We start from the raw sequence: 15,078 nt of genomic DNA on the forward strand, positions 1-15,078 counted from the left end.
TACTGCTGAGGTCTTCCTCAGCTGATGGAAGAAGCAGTAACTTGACTGTCAGAATTTCTGGGTCTAGCCAGGCCTGAAGCCTGTGTGGAATATCCTGTTTTATTTAATCTAATTTGAATGAAGTTTCTACTTCTGGCACCTGAAAAATTAGGAAACTTTTTTTTCTGCTCCATTAAATCTGCTTCCTGACCTCTGAGATGGGTGTGGTGAGGTCTTCCATCTCACTGCATGGCTGACCACAGACAGATCATATAAACCTTTCTTCCTTTTCCTAATGTAACCAGTTTATGAGATTGGGTAGAGTCAGGTAGATTGGAATGGAAAAAATCTAGGGAGGGGACCTTGAAGGGCATCTCAAACAACTCTAAGATCTTGTGTAGCCCAGGCTGGCCTTATCCTTACTATGTAGCTGAGGATGACCTTGGACCTTGATCCTCCAGCATTCCTCCAAATGCTGGAATTATAAGTGTTCACCCCTATGTCTGATTTCTACAGTGCTGGGGACAGAACTCAGAGCTTATGTATGCAAGCAGTGTACCCCAAGCCCCACAACTGAAAAAATTAATTCTCTCTTGCTCTCTCTTTCTGTGTGTGTGTGAGGGGAGGGAGACAGAAAGAGAGAAAGGGAAGGAGGGAGAGAGAAAAAGAGAGGGAGAGAGAGGGATGGAGAGAGAGAAAGGGAAGGAGGGAGAGAGAAAGAGAGAGGGAGGGAGAGAGAGAGCCAGCAGGGGTGGGGGTGCACACACACGTGTCATGGTGTGTGGCAATCAGAGGACACCTTTCAGGAATCAGCTCTCACCTTTCACCTCGTTTTCTTGAGGCAGGGTCTCTCTTGTTTAGCACACTCCAAGCTGGTTGGCCCTCATTTCCAGCTGATTCTCTTGTCTCTGCCTCCTACACCACCACAGGACTGTGGGGATCACAGGCGAGCACCCTGCTCTCCGGGTTCTGCTCTTCATGAGCATCAAGCTCTGTGCTGGTTACAGGATGAACTTGGGCTGGCGAGATGGCCAGGCAAGTGCTCTCACAGCTAAGGCGACTCCCAAGTCCCTACAGCTTCTGTTTGTAAATACAGGATGTGGCTGTTATAGGGCATCAGGAAAACATATCTTATAAGAGTTGTGTTTGGCACAGACGTACTGAGCACTCTAAGAATTCTCTCAGCAGATTTTTTTTTCAAAAGTTATTCATTTAAAGGACAACATTTTTATTTAGCTTTAGAGAATTTCATGGAAACAATGTATTTTGATCATAACACCCTTCTGTTCCCTCCCCTTAACTTCTCTCTCACTCTCTTCAAATTTTGTTTGCTTAACAAAAAACCACCCAAGGAGTCCAATCTGTGCAGCTCAGGAGTCAACCTATGAGGGGCCACACCCTTAAGAAAACCTGGTTCTCCCTCCCTAGAAGCCACCAGTTATCAGTATCCGTTCAGCTCTTGAACCTTTCCCACTCCAAGCTGGACTGTTGACTGGCTTGCCCTTGTGCAGGTCTAATGCAGGCAACTGCGGCTCCCATGAGTCCGTGAGGACAGCTTCCTGCCATGTCCAGAAGATACTGTTCTGCTCCACTTCTCCTTGACAGCTGGCTCGTACAGCCTGAGATGGCCGCTGAGCCTGGGGAAGGGTGTGACACAGTTGTAACTGAGCACCCAACAAGCACTTCTTCTCCAGGCAGCCATCCAGGGAAAGTAGTCTGCCTGAGAGGAAGTGGAGGAGTGCAGAAGTGGGCTTGAGAGTTCTTCTCCTTTGTACAAAGGACTTGATGCCACATCTTTGGAGTTGTCACACTCTCAACTCAAAATGACGAGGAGGCACAGTGGCAAGGGGGCACTGCACTGCTTGCTGGGGCCACCGAAGAGGGGTAGGTTTGGCCACCTGTCCCCTGGAGGTTGTTCAGGAGAGGCAGCCAGTCTGGGCTCCTGGGGGATGGCTCGTAACGTGGGTTCTTCCTGATAAAAAACCAAAGGGATCCCAAGTTCAAGTGCACTGGGTCATCTGAGGGCAGGCTCCTTACATGTCCGAGGACAGGGCCTGGCCTTCTGAGCTAGGATCTTGGTGTCAATCACATCATGGCTGGTACCTTTCTGAGGAAAGAGAAGCATATGAGAGTTGTGGATAACTGTGACCAGAGCTGACACTCCTGTGTTCCTCTTAGATTCCTAGCAGAGCTCAGATAAACATCCAGAGCCTGTGGAATGTCACCCACCTTCCCACAGCCCTCCCTCCAGCCCCCCACACATGAAGATGAAGTATTTTTAGCTGGGCTCATTTGCAGTCTGTTTCTCTAGACAGTTGCATAAGTGGCTTGGCAGGGACAGTGAGCTGCACCAGTGGATGGTAAAGCCATTGACTCTGGGGGTGCAGCCAGTGTGGCTTGGTGGGGTTGGCAGGGTCCAGGCCTCTCTCTACATGGAAGGAAAACCTGATGCATGCCAGGGAGGCGAGCTGACTTCATCCTGGCTGACTTATGGTGGGGAATAACACCCGAGCTCTCCAGCTGCTCCTGCCCTTTGATGATTTTGGAATCACATAACATTAAACTCTGAGAAGGACCCCTGAATGCAGACCAACTGGCTGTGCTGGGCAATGGGAAGGTTCAGAACTGAGCCTCAGAGCAGGCCAGGACAAGGGCCGGGCTTTGGGAAGCAGGCTCTCTTCCATCATGTTGGTTTGGGTTTTTTCTTTTCCCTTGAATGTTCTGTGTTAGCCTCCCATGAGCACTTTGGGCTGGGATTGTAAACACTGTTTTTATGAATAAGGATACAAGCTTGGTTCACAGTCAAACAGCAGAGTCAAACAGCAGAGCAGGAGCTGAAAGGAAACCTCGGGTCTACCCTCTTCCTGGCCAGACTCCTGATAGTCTCCATCTTCAGAGGGAATTGGGACAAACCTCCTACCCACCTGTAAAAGAACCTGTGCTTCAACTGGTCAAAGTGTAGAGAAAGACTGACTGTGGGGAGCTGGGTCATAAATGGGACATCTCTGTCATACTCGCTACTCTAGCGGCTCAAAGATCATGATGAAAGAGAGGGTGGGAAGATAGCAAGAGCCAGATGTCAGGGACAGTTGACATGAGACAGTGCCTTCTGCGTTGACTGGACCACAGCACCCATGAACTCACAATAGCTGCGGTCGACTGCACAAGACTCAAGATCAACCAGTCAACATTCCAACAGGAGCCCCACCCTCAACCAAAGAGCAATTGATGGTTGATGAATCCGGGGAGGGGGACAGAGAGAGAAAGAGAGAGAGAGAGAGAGAGAGAGAGAGAGAGAGAGAGAGAGAGAGCTTTCTTTAAGGATACGTGGCCACTGATAGGTCCATCTCTCAACAGATGGCCTCACGCCCACATGTATACGGGCAACACCAATGGGTTTAGCAAAAATGCAAAAGAGGACTTGAAGTTGGGAGGGAGCATGGGGATGAAGGAATGGTCCTGGGAGGAGTTAGTGGAAGCAGTGGGAGGTTGGGGATGTGAACTAAAACAAAATAAAATGTGAAATCACTAACCAGTACAACCCTTCCTTTGTCAACGTGACACATAAACACATCACTCTAAACCATACCTTTCTGCTTTGTGTTCCCAAAGTCTTCAGTCAATATCATGACACTTAAATTGCTTTGTTAGGTATTTTGGCCAGAGCGACAAGAAGAATAACTAATATAGAATCCTGGGGAAAGAGAAAGAAAAACCACAAAGTCAAATTTGTTCCTGTAATAAAAAATATCCAATAGTTGAGATTTTTAGGAAGGAGGAAACATGAAGAGAGGGGGCATGAGTCAAATGTCTTCCAGTTGCCAGCATTTAAGCTGCTCCCCAGGAAGCTTCCGACCAAGGAATCTTGGATGCCACCGCTGGTGAGGATGCTGAGCTTCCAGCCTGCCAGCTTCATGCCTGCCTCCTTCCTGTGGAAACAGCCACCCTCACTGCCCAGAGCCCCATGCCTCTGCTGGCATTTGGAAGAAGCAGAGCTGGCTAAAGTCATGCCCTCTCTCTCAGCCTGCTTCCCTCTCTGCAGAGTGGGGGTGGGGGCCTCAACCAAATGTTCTTGAGGTCCTGTCTGCACTGACGGAGCCTGTCATGCATTGGTGTGAGGAAGCATAACTGGTTGCTCTGGAATCCTTCTGGTGCTCAGGCTGTGTGCCATGTTTCAAGGATGTGTTCTTCTGCCGCCTGGAGAATACTGAACTTGGCAGACACTGGAGTTCAAACACGGGGTAGACGTTCTGACTTGGGAAGAACCAGAGATGTGTGTGTGTGTGTGTGTGTGTGTGTTACTGCTGTGCTGTTGTGAAGAGACACAATAACCAAAGCAGCTCATAGAAGAAAGCATTTAATACAGGGGTCTTGCATGGCACCAGGTAAGAAGGCACAGGGCTGGAGCAGTCGCTGAATGCTTACATCTGATTCACAAGAGGGAAGGAGGCAGAGAGATTGATGTTGGTCGAGGATTGGGCATTTAAAGCATCTCCTCCAACTAGGCCACACCTCCTAATCCTTACTAAGAACCCCCAACTAGGAACCAGATAGTCACATATATGAGCTTATGGGGACATTTTCTTTTAAACCACAAAAATTTATGTGTATGTGTGTGCATTTGCACATGTGTAGGTGTAGATGGGTACATATGTGTGTGTGTGCATTTGCACATGTATGTATGTAGGTAGGTAGGTATGTGTATCTGCATGTATAGGCCAGAGATCATGTTAAGGTCCTCTATTGCTCTGTATCCCCCACATACATGTAACACATGTACATACGCACAGATTTATTTCTGTATGCATGTATTTGTCAGAGGACAACTTGACAGATCACGGAACTGTAAGTCCCTCCTCCCACCAGCCTTGGATGGTGGAAAGCTGGAGTTTTTGGAGAAAGGGACATGTGGGTCTCCTATAATGTAGGCTCATGGAATTGACTTCAGTCACTAGTCTGGGACTCAGTGCTTGTGACTTTAGGCTGAGCTGACTAGCAGGCTCCTTACCTTATGTTTTGGGACAGGATCTCAGTTAACTCAGAGCTCACCAATTGGCTACACTGGCTGGCCAAGGAACTCTAGAAATGTGTGTGTTTCTGCCCCCTCCTATCCCCACTCAGGTTACAGCCCTGAGCTGCTGGGCCAGGCTTGCATTTAGATGCTGGAGATCTGAACTCTGGCCCTCACGCTCACACAGCCACCCCATTCCTCACTGAGCTAGTTCCTCATTCCCAGTTGAGGGCTTCTAGAAGAAGTGGCATCAAAGTTGGACACCATAGAGATGACGACCTGCTTGGGTTGGTTCAGATGACCCAGATAAGGCAGATGCAGCAAGATAAGGCAGATTCAGAGAGCAGGACAGATACAGAGAGATAATCCAGATGCAGGGAGATAATCCAGATGCAGAGAGAAGCCAGATGCAGGGAGATGGACCAGAAGACAACTACGAAACTCGTCATTCATGACTTTAGGAGAGCTTGCTAGCAAACCTTCCTTTCCTGTGGGCCTGTCACACCTTGTTCCATCCATACTGCCCTTTCTCCATTAAATACCAGCTTCCCACCATGCAAGGCTGGCAATAGGAGGGACTTAACCAGTTCCACAATGTGGCCCCAGCTGTTTCACCTGGAGCACTCAGTTGACAGAGAGAAGGAGGGCAGGATGAGGGCAAAAATGTCCTGGCCTCTCGGCCAGGTTCAGGCCCACTGGCCACTGACTGAACACAGCACAGATGTCATGGAAGGTCACAAGTTCGAGAGTGACCACAGACACCATCCTCAGACCTGGCCCCGCAGGACTCTACTTTACAGAGAGATGCTGCACAGGGGCCCTGCAGCTTGGCACTCCACAGGTTTGCTGGCTTTTGTTCAGGAGAGCTCTGAGTTGTGGTGGTGCAGAGCTACCCAGCAGGATTTTAATATGGCCTGCCTCTTTAGGTAGTGATAGAAAGTCTGTCTTGAGAGATGGTTGAGCTTGCAGAAGGGGCTATTCTGTAGAGATATGACCAAGGACAAGAGACCTACAAAGGTGGGAGGCCCAGGGACTCTGCTTCCCAGGAGAGGGATGGGAAGCCGGCTGGAGTGCTTGCTGGTCCTAGACCAGCAGTTCTCAACCTGTGGGTAGAAACCCCTCTGGAGGTCAAGAAAGGGTTCTTTCACAGGGGTCTCTTTAGACCACCAGAAAACACTAGTTTAACACTAGTTATAATTCATAACAGGAGCAAAATTACAGTTAAGAAGTAGCAACAAAAATATTTCTATGGTTTGGGGGTCACCACAATATGAGGAACTGTATCAAAGGGTTGAAAATCATCAGTCTAGAGGAAGCCAATAGCAGTTAAACTAGAGCTGGCAGGGAGGGAGCTGGGCCAGGGCTGATAACCCCAACCCTCTAGACAGGATCCCATGGGGTGAATACAAATGGATGTCAAAGGAAGAGGGGGACAACTTAAGACCGAGTGGAGAGCTCACCCCAGGAGCAGTAGACAGAATGGAAACTGGTAAGGAAAGGAAAAATCTTGCAGTATGACATTCTGTGCCTCCCTGACTGTAATACAGTGACACAAATGGGAGTGGTGTTAGAAATTAAGGGGTGATACCTTAATCTGCCCCCTGCCGGCTAGCTCTCTGAGGACCTGTTCTCTAGCACCTGTTAAGGTGAAGGAGCATTGTGGACAATGGCCTTGAGACTGAAGGAAAGGCCACCGGAGCCTGTCCCATATCTATGGGGATCCATCCCATATACAGTCACCAAACCGACACTATTGTGGATGCCAAGAAGTGCTTGCTGACCAGAGCCTGATATAGCTGTCTCCTGAGAGGTTCTGCCAGAGCCTGACAAATACAGAAGTGGATGCTCACAGCCAACTATTGGACTGATCATGGAGTCTCCAGCGGAGGAGTTAGAGAAAGGACTGAAGGAGCTGAAGGGATTTGCAACCCCATAGGAAGAACACTAATATCTACCAACCAGATCCCCCAGAGCTCCCAGAGACTAAACCACCAACCAAAGAGTACACATGGCTCCAGCCACATATGTAGCAGAGGATGGCCTTGTTGGGTATCAATGGGAGGAGAGGACCTTGGTTCTGTGAAGGCTTAATGCCCCAGTGTAGGGGAATGCCGGGGTGGGGAGGGAAAAGTGGGTGGGTGGATGGGGCAGCACCCTCATAGAAGCAGAGGGAGGGAGAATGGGATAGGGTGTTTCTGAGGGGGAAACCGGGAAAGGGGATAACATTTGAAATGTAAATAACGAAAATATCCAATAACAAATAATAAAAAAAAAAAAAAAGGAAAGAAAAAGAAAGTGGCCTTGGGAGTGTCCTTTGGTGGGTGTTCTCGATGCCACCAAAAACACTGCATCCACCTTCTGAGGAACTTATCTATGCAATCTCAGGCTCTGCTGACTCCTGAACTCTCAAGCAAGAGGCTGCCTCTTCATTGCGAACTTAACTAGTTGGGGAGATAGACTGGGGAGCCCAGCTTTCTGTAACACAGCGAGCATGGCCCCTGACCTCAGTGACATGAAGGCTCTGCCCTCTGGAGGGAAGAGGGCTCACTCTTCAGCCATTTGCCAACTCTAGAAATCGGCCCTGATGCTGAGCTTGGCTGAGGCCCCTGTGTGGGCCCCTCAAGGCTGAGCAGGAAACCTTCAGTGTCCAGATAGTGAGGAACTGGAAAAGGGTTTCCCAGCCCAGGTTACCCAGCGGGCTGGTTGTGAGTCTGAAACAGGAACCAAGGCTCCTCCCCGCTTGGCCAGAGCAGATGAATCCCTACTCTCCTCTGAAGCACGGACACAATGGCCAGAGACGTCTTAGGGCAGATGTCTGATCTCACCAGTTGGCCCTGGAACAGCAGGGCCTTTCAGCCAGAAGAGAGTGTGTGACCCAGAGAAAGACTGAGCGTGACCTGTATGTATGGACTCTTCTGGGTGCTAAGGCCTCTGTCTTCTCAGCAAACCTCAGTGGACACGACCCTCTGTGCTGGGCCCTGAAGCCTTGGCAGTGCCCTGGTACATGTGGCCCTGTTCCCACCTCTGAAGGAGAGAGGTTTCAGGTGACCTCAGAATAACCTTGTCTCCACCCTGTAGCCTGAGCCCCTCTGGGCCACAGGTCATCTGCTTGGGACACACATGTGAGCTGACTGTTTACATAGTGTTTCCTAGCAGTAGCAACAAGAGACCTTCTTCCTGATGCCTCTCGAGGAGAAGCTCTCAGTGAGGAGGGGCCACAAAAAGCGGGCATCTGCAAGCAGCCAAAAAGAAAGTTTAGGCTCATAAAAGTATCTGAGAAACAAATCACATTCAAAAGAAGAAAAAAAGCTTAACCCCACGTTCTTCCCTCCGTGACTCATCGGCATAAGCCCAGGCCTGCCTCTGAGGTCTCAGGGTAAGTCCCCAGTGCCACATGGCAGCTTGGTGAGCTTTTCTGTCCCTCCCTACAACACTACTCTACCTGGGGGCACTCAGACGCCCAAGCTGTTTAGAAGAGGCAGCAAGGGGATCCCAGAAAAACAAATAAAAGCTCAGGATATTAAAGTTGAGAGTCTCTGGGTTTTGCCAGAGTATGTGGTTTTCCTGAGCTTCTTCTCAGAGTCCACAGAGGCCTGTATTAGTCAGGCTGGGCCCCGGGTGCAGTAGTAACACATAGTCCGATAATCTCGGAGGTTTGAGACTGCTTGGGGACACTTAGTCCCTTATCCCTGCTGCCCTCATTTCCCCATGTTTTTAAAAGAAATCAGGAAACAGAACAGGGTAAAGAAAAGTGTATTTATCTATATTCTGATCAGAGCTGGAGAGAGTACTCATGGTTCTGTCTTTTCTGTGGCCGTGTTACAAATACACAGAAACCACGAGAAGAGCTGGGCTCCCTGCATATGCTGCTCTGTCTGAGCGAACTGGTCAGAAGCCTGTGAGAAATGTCTTCCTGAGGCAAGGTCCTCCTCTGGCACAAGAACTTCATCTTTTCCCCTGCCAGGGCAGGCTTCCTGGGAGGCATTAGTTCGAAAGGGTTCAGTGTTTTAGGGTTTCTATTTGACAGCCAATAATAAATTGTTAGGAGTCCCTGCTCTTCTCTACCTGCCTGCAGGTCATCCATAAGGAAGAAGCCACCACCTTGTGTGTTCTGCGCACATGCATACATTGTGGGCACCTGAAGCCAAGCAGTACAAGAATCTCATTTCCATTCCCTCTCATGAAGCAGCGGAGACACAGGCTCCCATAGGTGGTTTATTGTTCAGTCAGAGCTAGGCTGGGATTTGAACCTATACATACCTGGTTGGCTAGAAGGACTGAATCCTGTGATTCCTCAGCCTCCAGCCTCTGTGGGGGTCCAATTTTAGTGTTTGATTTGTGCATTTCTGTTTATTTACTTCTATCCATTTGGGAAATATTTATTGAGAACTCCAGTGAGCTGGGCATTGCTCTACATGAGAAGGAAAATTCACACAGGACCCAGGTGTCTGCAGCCTAAGGTTGGCTAAAGAGAATTTTGGGACTGGGAGATAGTTCAGTTTAAAGTGCTTACCATGAAAGCATGAGGATCTGAGCTGGATTCCCAGAACCCAGATTTTTTTTTTTTTTTTAAAGCCAGACATATCTCAGTGCTAGGGAAACTGAGGCAGTTGTCTCTCTGGGGCTTGTTGGCCAGCCCAGCTCATTCAGCAGGTTACCAGCCAGTGAAAGACCCTGTCTTGAAGTCAAATCAAAACATAACAAACAGATGGACAGAACCTGAGAAAGGATGCCCAAGTTTGTCCTCTGGATACCCACAGACATACAGGTGAGCATGCATCCACAATCACACTAGCACACACATGAAAACGCACACGCACACACGTAAGAAGGGGAGGGACTGGGGAGATGTGTCTGTAAATAAACTGCCTACTATGCAAGCACAAGGATCAGAATTCCATTCTCTAGAATTCAGTTAAAATTGTGGCAGGTGTGACAGCTGTCTGTATTCAGACACTGGGGAAGCAACCCCATAGCAAGTTGACGAGCTAAAGCAGTGGGCATTTGTAAGCTTTGGGCTCAGCGAGAGACCCTGCCTCTGTAAATAAGGCAGAGTGTGATTGAGGAAGGTACCTGAAGTCAATCTCTGTCTCCACATACACTTTCACACCCATGCGAGGAGAGAGAGACAGAGAGACAGAGAGAGAGAGAGACAGAGAGACAGAGAGACAGAGACAGAGAGACAGAGAGACAGAGACAGAGAGACAGAGACAGACATAGAGAGACAGAAAGACAGAGAACAACACAGGCAAGCAGACAGACAGATGTACAGACAGACAGACAGACCGACCATTATGCTTGGAACCGAGGAGACAGCTTTAGCAGAGGGCACAGTGATGCAGCCCAGGCCACATTAGCCAGAGCTACTCCCAAGCCTTCCTCAGCAAACAAACCTCCTGACTCAGGGCAGCTTACTGACAGGAATTCCACAAATGTCACCACATTGTGAGCCTGGGCTACAGTTTTTCTTAAGTGACTAATGTGTGGAATCACAGTTGTCACATTCTCTCCAACAGGGTGGAATCTGACTCAGAGAAGACATCTCCCAGTGTTTAGGAACCGGATGGGCTGACAAATGACTGAGCTGAGGACTGACACTGGCCAGTGCCCTCCCACTCTGATCTTCTGACTACAGAGACACTGCCTAAGGACCCGCTCCCAGCCTCCGATGACTGGCACTGGAGTATCCTGCCTGTGTGGCTGGAAGCCCTGCCTGCCTTGTCTGTCCAAGAAGGGCCATGTGCCAGTCCCTGCCTTGTCTGGGTGACCTCACTCTAGAGACAATTGTCACCCAATAATATGTGTTCAGGGACTTTGTGGTTGGCACTGTCGTCATAGGCAGACAGGCATGACTCCAGAAGCACCAATAGAAAATGACTTTTCCCAAATGCTGCTCCTGCAACTGGCTGAAATCTCATGGATTATACAAATTATGATTTATCCCAGGACATCAGCCCCTCCCTCCCCAATTTGGTGCACATGTGTATGGGGCCAGAGGACAACCTCAAAGGTTAGTTCTCAGGAGCCATCCATCTTACTTTGAGACAGGTTTTTCACTGGTCTAGCTCATAAATTAGGGTAGGCTGGCTGGCCAGTGGAGCTTGGGATCCATCTGTCTCTGCTTTCTCAGTGGCGGGATTAATTACACCATCCTGCTTGGCTTTGGGTTACCTGGGTTCTGGTTACTCAGGTCCTAGACATTTGGGCAGGAAACATTGATTAGATTGAGTTATTGCCACAGGGCCCTGAGTCATTAATAGATTTAGACCTTGCCACAGGGTCCTGAGTCGTTATAAAGCTACAAAACTTTTTGCAGAGCGGATGGGTACAAACATGTCTGCAGCAGGGACAGTGATATCATCAGTGTGTTGAGTGTGTGCACTGTGGCATGTTCTGCATGCGTGCAGGGCTCACTTTGACGCTGACAGGTCTGTCAGCCCAAGGTCCATAGGCTTTACAAACCCAGGGACGGCAATGAATGTGTCCCAACACAGACTGCAAACATATCTGAGACATTATGAGAGTTTTGGGTTTTTTTTGTTTGTTTGTTTGTTTTTTTTGTTTTGTTTTGTTTTTTTGCAACCTGATTGAAAGGTTCTCAAGTGTGAACTTTGTAGGTGACAAAGTCATGTCACAATGTCAAAAGGTTGGTTGGATACAGGGCTTGTGAGGTGGCTTAACTGGCAAAGGTTTGTGGAGCCATACTGCAAATCTGAGTTTGATTCCCAGAACCCAAATGGGAAAAGGAGATCACTGACTCCCACAGTCCACACACACAGACACACACAGACACACACACACACAGACACACACACACACACACACACACACACACACACTGGCAATCCTTCCATGACAGCCCACACAATGTAACTTACAAAAGAGGTTGGCTGTATCTGCTAGGGTATATTTTGTCCAATAAATAGGTAAGAGAAAAAGAGTGAGAACAGCCAAACACTCCTCTAATGTGCCACCACTGGATGCTTCCTGACTGCCAGGCCACAGAGCTATAGTCACCTGTCTTGTGAGGCCGGTGTCTAGTAGGGAGAAAGACAGGCAGCTGAGCAGAGTGGAAGCTAAATAAAGGAACCCACAGTTAGCTGGGGGCTCACTCCAGAAATGATCAGAGATAGGCTCACCTACTTCTGATCCCCAGAACGGAAGGGATGCAGAGAAAGGTTTTCAAACCCTGATGAGGACAGACAGCCTGGAGCTCAGGATCGTTCCAGAAGACGCCTGTATCAGGTGGGTAGAGAGGGCAGGAATGGAAGAGTTTAAGTAGCGTGGGTCAGAGCGTGACAGGAGTGGAGCTTCCAGCATGGAGCCTGTGAGGTTCCTGCAGAGAGAAAGCCCTTGGTGGGGTCTGCTTTAACTATGTCCACAGAGGGATAAGAGGGCACAGTAACAGCGTGACGAAGCGTCCTGGATGGGGTGCCAGTATAGAAAAGGCACATGAGAAGAAAGCTAGTGCTACCCTGATGGGTATGGGGTTTCTGGTGATGAACAGCGCTGACATCTTCCTTGGCATACATGCAAGGAAGCACCTCAGCAGAGTGGAGGCTTCGGGAAGGGTGTGTGCGGCACTCTACACGGTTTATGAAAGATTTCGATAACGCGAACATTTCTCAAACAAAAATAAGGGTAGGAGGGGCAGAAGGGAGGAAGGGTGGGAAGGAGGGCTGAGCTGTAGGGAGGGTTGGAATACGGAAGTGTGGATCTACCGCCCTCTAGTGGTAAGAGGCAGGCTCTACAGGAGACAGAGAAGCCTTAGGGGAGGGACTAAGCTGAAGGGAGGAATCTTCTTGTTGCAAGCTCCAGTGCAGAGGGAACTTCACATGAGAAAAGGTGAGAGACAACTGTGGCCTGCTCTGAGCATCCCTTGGAGCTGATCTGAAAGAGCAGAATTCCCAAATCCTTGGCGGGAACCGGGCTGGTTTTTTTGTTGTTGTTTGATTGGTTGGTTTTAAAATCCACTTACAGTCCAGTGAAGATGAATGTTTTGACTGACACCTATTTAATGCAGCATGTCCGCTGAGCATGCTCGGATTTCCAGCATTTCCAAAGAGTGTACGGGGTCTGCACACTGTTGTGGTCTCTTTGCAGACCAGAAAAACAAACAAACAAACAAACAAACAAAAAACAACCAGTTTACAGACTGGTACTGGTCTGCCTTAACCCTCACAGTTATCCACTGTAGAGATTTGGAACCTCAAGGTGCAGATGACAAAGTGGCGTGTGGCCGGAGAGACAGCTTGGTCAGCAAAGCACAAGCAGGAGTATGTCCCCAAGTCCAAGGCTCAGAAACCACACACAAACCCAGATGTGGTGGCACATGCTGCAATTCCGGAACTGGGGATGGAAGATAGATGGGTCCTGAGGCTCAATGGCCAGCCAGCCTGTCCTAACCAGAAAGTTCCAGGACAACAAAGAGGCATTGTCAATAAAATAAAATAAAATAAGGACACTTGAGGAACTACGCCAGAGACTGACCTCTGACCTCTACAGGCATACACATGTTTATCAGCACAAATGAACACACATGCATATTCACAAACAAGAGGGGGTGGGAACCTTGAAAAAAGATTTGTAAGCCATCTAAGGTCACACAGAGCTGGAAACTTCAGGGAGCTGGGATTTCATCTGTGGTCAGTCCGTCTGGAGCAGTGATCTACCCACTTCACGTGGCCCCACCATCACTCAGACAGCACTGTCAGCACTGGACCTCCTTCCTCTTTTCCTTTGGACTGTTCTTGAAGCTCTGCTTCAGGTCTTTTCTCCAAAGGCTCCATCAAATGTTGTGTTCGTTGGCTGAGAGGAATGCTTGGGAAAGCCTTTGCCAGGCTTGACATCATAGCCTGTGGGCCCTCATGCTGGGACAGACAGAGAGTTCAGAGCTACAGGAGACCTTAACAAGAGGTCAGGAACAAGGACCCTGACCCTGGCATCATGCCTGGGTCTCTGTTACTGATGTACAAAGAGGGGGAGAGTAGGAGGGTCATAAAACAGCCCATCCCAGGAGGTCCCTTTGCTGAGTCCAGGCAGCAACTATGGAAGTCAACAGTGAAAGCTGGGCACCTGGTGACAGCAGACAGAGCAGGGTGGGAGCCGTGGTCCCTTCTGCCCGGTTGCAGTGACAGGAGAATGGGAGTATCTTGTTTATCACTTTTCCTATCCACATCTCTTTACTCTGACCAGGATGAGCTCTGGCCACTTCTCAGCTGTGGTTACAGGGATGTGTAGTGAGAATTTGAGTTTCTGAAAGAAAAAATAAACCCTAGTTATATTATGTGAATACGTTTTTGTTTTAATCACAGGTGTGGGATATAGGGCTGCTTCAGATTGTCCACAGCAGCTGACTGTGATTTGTCTTGTCCTCTGGCAGGCGTGTGATTTTGCCAGCTGCAGATAGTTTAGGTGTGGCATTCTGGGGACTCTTGAGAGAGTATATAAATGCCAGAGCCCTAGAGAGAGTGGCAGCTGCCCTGCCCCTGCTGCTGGTCCCTGCTGCTGCCTCTGCTGTTTTGCTGTTGGCTGGATTTCTGGATGGAGATGTGCAGACGATGAAGACTGATCTTCCCCAGTCAGCAGGACGTTGTCTAAAGAGTTCTTCAGCCCCTTTCCCCTCTCACCCTCCTTCCTGCTGACCTAGTGTTGGCTTGGAAGGGACTGGGGTAGGGAAGGGCAGTAGATAAAAGAACCCAATAAAGTGGCCAAAGGAATGGTTACAGGGGGCATCTTAGAAGCCCCCAGCTTCTAGCAGACATGGTTCCTGTGGAAGACAGTCAAGGTGGTCAAAGACAGTATGTGGTTCCCCAGCCTTCAAGCAAGGAGCTAGAAATATGTGGTTTTGTGAAACACAGGATCCTCTCTGAGGTCCAGTGCATGGAGGAACAACTGTAGTAAATGCTTGGGGGAACTTCCACTCTCCTAGGTCACCCACCCGTACATTTATTAAATGGTGTACCTGCCTGGACTCTGGGGAAAAGAGTGCCACACAAGGAGCCCATCAGAAAATGACAGCTCATGTCTTGCACACTCCACTACTGGCTGTAAGACATCGTCCTTCCAACCTCAGCTCACTCTAACTC

The 15,078-nt window shown here is 49.1% G+C and overlaps 1 long non-coding RNA gene across 1 annotated transcript; it reads left to right on the top strand.

The window, feature by feature from the left end:
- Positions 1-8,186: 8,186 nt before the first annotated feature.
- Positions 8,187-14,253, top strand: LOC143439382 (uncharacterized). The gene is made up of 3 exons (XR_013107650.1): positions 8,187-8,366; positions 9,066-9,758; positions 10,507-14,253. It is a non-coding gene; the product is annotated as an uncharacterized LOC143439382 (long non-coding RNA).
- Positions 14,254-15,078: the final 825 nt, after the last annotated feature.

The sequence above is a fragment of the Arvicanthis niloticus genome, chromosome 26 (assembly GCF_011762505.2).
Source record: "Arvicanthis niloticus isolate mArvNil1 chromosome 26, mArvNil1.pat.X, whole genome shotgun sequence".
Taxonomy (NCBI): Eukaryota; Metazoa; Chordata; class Mammalia; order Rodentia; family Muridae; genus Arvicanthis; species Arvicanthis niloticus.